The sequence below is a fragment of the Gambusia affinis genome, linkage group LG03, assembly GCF_019740435.1.
Source record: "Gambusia affinis linkage group LG03, SWU_Gaff_1.0, whole genome shotgun sequence".
Lineage (NCBI taxonomy): Eukaryota > Metazoa > Chordata > Actinopteri > Cyprinodontiformes > Poeciliidae > Gambusia > Gambusia affinis.
The window spans coordinates 18,929,901-18,935,818 of record NC_057870.1 but is presented as its reverse complement, the minus strand read 5'-3'; positions in this window follow the sequence as shown (position 1 = coordinate 18,935,818).

The window sequence follows — 5,918 nt, the reverse complement described above, 5'->3', positions numbered from 1 at the left end:
AACAAAAAACAAAGGTTCACTGTAAAGTGATGTTTTTGACACAATAAGAATCAGCCCTGAACATTTCATAACATAACTCTTGTTACATTAAAATGCTTATATAGGTTATACACTCCAACATTGTCATCTTGTTTATGCACTCCTTGGTTTGAGGCCTGACTGTACACATGAGGCTCTTATACTCCAGAGTATGTTCATTATTATCACAATTCACTATAAAACATGTTTTTTTTAATTTTTTTTATGGAAGTATGAGATAGCCCTCAATTGTGAAAGACAGTGCTCTGAAGAGGCTCATTTGTCAAATTAAAAATACCTTTTGGAAATAACTAAGTTGTTACTAAATATGAACATTAACTGGAAGTGGAAAATCATCCCGGAAATAAAGGCTTGGAAACATCAGTGTGTGTAACTAATCCACATTGTATTTCACTGAGAAAATTGAGTTACTGACATAAATTAACTCTTCAATAATATTCTAATTAATTTAATATGACTGTATGCATGTTCTGGAGGAGCATTTGTTGAGGAGTCGGCCCAGCTGACCTTGCTGACTAACGGAGGATGTGTTGAATGTGGTGTGGTTGGAGACAGAGGGTGGGACACAGTTGACCCACATAAAATATTTACATTTCTTGCTCCTTTCTGGTTATCCCTTGGATAACAGATTGGATCATTTTTCAGCTGCAGTATAGTTCCAAGTACATCTGCTTTTTTTTTTTTTTTTTTTCCAGATCAGTCCCATATCAAAAATAACATGACGTCTCTGAATCCAGCTGACTTCTCTCTGTGTAGTGACAAAGCAGTATGTCTTTGTAAACAATATGATGACTTTGTGATCAACATCTGACTAAATATCCAAAGCAGTAATTTAAGTTGAGAATATTGCCTCTTACTTACAAGTACAGCATTTGGTTACTGTGGAGACTGAACATGAGCTGGTGGACAGAGCCTGCTGTTGGCCATCCAAAAATATTAGGGTGCTGCTTACTTCCCGAGAGCTACAGGGAGATAAACTCCCTGTAGCTATGTAAATGTTTTATTTACATGGCTTCAACAGGCATTGTATCATGTAGAACCTGCTAGTACTATATTGGATCCACTTTAGCCTTAAGAACTGCCTCATGTGGTCATGATATTAATTCAAGAAGTTGTAAATATTTTTTAGATATGTTGATTCATCTTGACAGCTTTGTGCTTGGTTTGGACTTCAGTGTCAAGATACCTAAATGTATACAGATATTTTATGTGACTGATTCACTTTTAAACAACCATTTGAGCAGAAGTACATAATAACGTGATCCTTGAGTGAATAAAAAGAGACAAATTAATTGTTAAACTGTCAGTTGGAATTACGCAATATCAGCTAAGGCTGTATTTATATAAATAATGTCAAATATATATTTAATTTATGCAAATCTACAGTTTCATGACTGATATGTCAGAACTAATGTTCAAAACAGTGAAGTGCAAGAATACAAACATGAAAATATTTAAGAAAACACATGAGACTCTATCAAACGCATATCTTCAGTACCACATGTGCAGTAGGGATCTCCAATCTTTCTGCTGACCTATTGATATTGACCCTGAGAATGAAAAACAAGACCTCTCAAACAGAATATTGATGCCAGTGAAGCTGAGTACAGGATGATTTGTGCTGCATATGCTTCCTCATTGATTGTTTATTACAGCTGCGCACTATGGAAAAAGGAGGCTTCATCCATCAGCCAGCAGTAATGAGTTTTTACATGCACACTCTATTTGGGGGGTCTGGGCATCTCAGATGAGCTGTCTCTAAGAAAAAGACATAGATGGAGCAACAATCATGGCTTATTAGATGCCTGGAACCAAAGAAATGTAGAGGCTAATGTGAGAAGATTGGGAGAGGACGAGCTGCTGAAGAGAGAGGTGACCAGAATTTGCAGCGGCTCAAAAACATTTTCCCTAAAGCTGCTGCTCACTTTCAGCCGCCCCACTGGGCAGGTGCTGGATCAATGATGGTGCTTCGTCACGATGTGGCAAAGACTAATGTGCTTCTGCTAAAATGCAGGCATGAATCTCGGTGTGAGCTTTGCATGTACTCTAATGAGCTGTGCTGCTGCATGTTGTTGTGGTGATTACTGTGTCCTCTGGTCATCGATCCCGTCGGGGTAAAAGCAGGAAGGAAACGGGAAGGTGACCAACAACAACAGCAACAGCAGTAGAACAGAAATCCATTCTACTATCACTGCAGTATATATCTAGACATGCTTCCAATTCCATTTATTAATTTTTTTTCATTACTTAGATAAATGTAAATGAAAATTATGAAGTGCTATTAGTGTTAATATGACTTTGATCCTGACAGTTAATGATAAAAAGCCCAAGTGCCCCCCCTCCCACTTCGCGACTCCCTCCTCAACCAGGTGTATTTTGACAAAATTACTCTAACATTTGTCAGGTGAATTTATATATTGGACTTTATAGCTGAACCCACTGCAGTCCACTGAGGCTCCATTAAATGTGACTACTGTCTTTCCTGATCGATACCCTAACACGATTGAGAAACAGCATCATTTTTATTGATGAGGTGTTGCTCTGACTTTATAAGGAAGCTCTCAACAGACACATGTGGAGAGCTTTGTCTTTGTCACACGTTGTGTACTTCTGGTTTAATGTGCCGCTGCTTAAATACACAAGCAGGACATGAAGGGGATTAGAAAGTTCCCAAATGATATCTGATGCAATTATGAAAAAGCTTTCAAGTTAAAATAGCAAAAGATAAAACTTTAATAATCTCTATGGGGAAATGGTCACTGGAGTAATAATGAGTAGACTGTGTTTATAATGACAATGAACAGAAATATGGAAAACTGCTTTTGTATAGTGTTTGATATGCATCACATTGGCCATGATGTGTTTTTTTTTTATTTGTGTTCTCAGCAAAACTGTTCATGCTCCTTTCTTTCTAACCAGAAACTTTAGTTTGTTTTTAGGGAATTTCATGTGATGCATATATAAAATTTTTATCTGGAAAAGGATTTTGGATTGTTCTGTATGCAATGCACATTTTCCAGCCTTAACACAACCTTTTAATAATATAAAAAAGTATTTAAGTCTTTGCTAGAGAGTACTGGGGAAATAATTTATAAAAACAAATGCCTTTACTTTGCAAATTGAATTTACATGCTGCACAAATTTTATTTCCACATAAGCAGCACTTTAAAACATACACCTATAGTGGTGAAGATGGCAGGAAGGCAGAGCAGCTGAATCAAATGAGGTTTCCATGTTCAGCTGTAGAGACACAACAGGCCTGTTGTATGCTGTGTCATTTGCAATCTGGTCGATCTGCAATGAATAGCCTGTTCCGCAGGGCTGCCCCCAGAGAATGGAGGCTCATGCAGCTCAAAAGCCTAAAACAACACAGAATCTCTCATATTGTATCTCTGGGTATGAATTTACATTTCTAATTTCTCTGCCATTTAGCAGGCAGCCCCACGGGCCAATACAGATGTCTCTGGCAATGACCTAGGTCTTCATTAATATGTATGCTGACAACCAACCAAAAAGAATAATAAAATCTACCACCGTCTCTTTCCCCTCCCTCCCTCCAGTTACAGTTTCCCTGTGCTCCCAGAGCAAAGAGGAGAGCAAAAGCTGTCCAACTGTACAAAATAAATGTTCTTCTTCTCTCATGTCCAGGCTTCTTCTACTTGTCCATCTGGACCTAATGGGGGGGTGGTCTGGTCTTATTAAGAGACATTTAAAAAGGATACTTTATCTGCTTCTCTTCTAATGTAACTACTTGTGTATCAGAGCTCACATCATGCCATGTCAGCGAGGAAACCTTTTTTGTTCAGAAAAGAAGGAAACAGCGATTCGATTGTTCTCCATTTTTCTTTTTTTTTCTTCAGTCACATCTTAGACAAGTTAACCTCTTTAATTAAGAGTACTTAGCTGTGTGGGCCCGGATGGGGCAGGAAGCGATTGTTGAGACCTTGCCAAGCTGGATCGGGTTTCTCGGCGGCCTATGCTTCCAGCCAAGGCTGAATGGGAGGCTGGCTTGTCAGCAGATGCTGTGCTCAGGGATCAGTGTCTCCCTGTTGGGTTACAAGAGCCCTTTCCCTCAAGACAAGAGAGCAAAAAAAAAACAAAACAAAAAAACATGGATGATGAGTAAAGGGTGTAGTAGTAAAACAAGGATGAGGGGAAACTTTCATTGTGAGATATGTGCTCTGATGTTTGAAACTGAATACTTGGCATAGTCTGTCAGCTTGTTTCTGGCCCAGCGAGCATGTCAGCAGACCATTGTCCTCTGTAGGGATATCATCAGTAGCAGGACACTACATCAAAATGTTAAGAGCACGACAAACTGGTTACTTGGAATAAAGAGAGGGATTTCTTTTCTCAAATGGTGTTGTGTTGTTCATCAATCCTGCTCACATGTACACAAACACAAAATCAAAGAAACTAGGCACTGTTGACTAGATTTTATGTTCTACTTCAACACTGATGTGGCTAATGTGTAGTGAGCAGATCATGCTTATACGGGCGTCCAAAATAGATGGGGACTCTGCATCCATGAAAGACAAATGCTAAGCTGTTTTTTACATCTTACATAACCAGTTAAATGAAATGCAGTTCTGTATCGTCTTATCCTGCAGTAATAACATCCAGCCTGCTGTATTTGCATAGTAATTTTATCCAAAGTAAAATTGTAAATGAATACATATGACATGTATTTGTTTGCTTTTAAATATGTTGTATCTGTATTTCTACTTTGAGCCTTCAAAATCCTCAACCTTCAGTTTTTGTTATCTTGTGTTGTTTGTTCTATTAACTAACTTATTGCTAACTAAACATTTTGGTTTTAGTTTAATGATAATGTGCAAAGTAGCACACTTATTTTTTTTTACTTATTATGTTTGCAAGTAGTTGAGAGAGAGAGATCATAGAAATACTTTAAATACTGAAAAAAACAGAAATATTGTATGTCCATGAATCATATATTAATACCAGTATTAAACAGCTTTGTTTAGACTTAATGGAGCTGATTTAGAAGTTAGTTACTGCTGCTAAATATAGCAGAGTATCGTGTTTGTCTGTTGGCAGTTCTCATTACCTTCTCTGGATTAAACATATACTTTTGTGTAATGACATTTCCTTTACCTTAGCAGACTGTGAACTGCAGTTGGTCATCCTCTTAGTGCATCACCACCATGAAACCCATCTATATAGAGTTTCTGGGTCAGGATTTTACATGTATCCTCACTGAGGTCTGTAGGAGTTCAAAGTTCTTGAGTGTCTGACAGGACAAACCAGCATGAAAAGACTTCTTTTGGTCTAAATCACATGAAATTGCTTTAAAAACACGCTCTTACATGTTCATATCCTTTAAAAATGCCCTTTTATGATAATAACATCCACTAAAATTAGAAAATGAGTTGGTTGTTTGAAATATAATCGCTACAAGAGTTCCACCGTTATTTGCTGCAGAGAGGAGAAAAGTGTGCAGAGGGTAACATTTAATCTTTGCACCTGCAGATGTCACCTAACTGCTTCCTGTTTAACCTTTTCTTCAGTGATCTTGGGAAGATTACTAATGAAATGAATGGCTGTGTCTAATTGGTTATTCTCTTTGATCTGTGGGATCAATCTCTACCATATGAGCCATGGTTTTTCTTGAAGGGAAAATTGAGAGGGATGGCAACCTCATTTCCCAAGTTTACCACAAGGTTCAAGCATCCATAGCCTGTGGTCAGCCCGTTTTTGTGTGCTCTAGTTATATCTGAATATGCTACCCTTCTCCTCCCCATTCTCCTCCACCCATTTCTCGTGTTACTTGGAACTCTCTTAAGAATGTGGTGACCCCCGCAGGGCTACTCGAGAATTCAAATATAAGACCTTTGAAGCTAAAGGTGGCAGCCTCAATC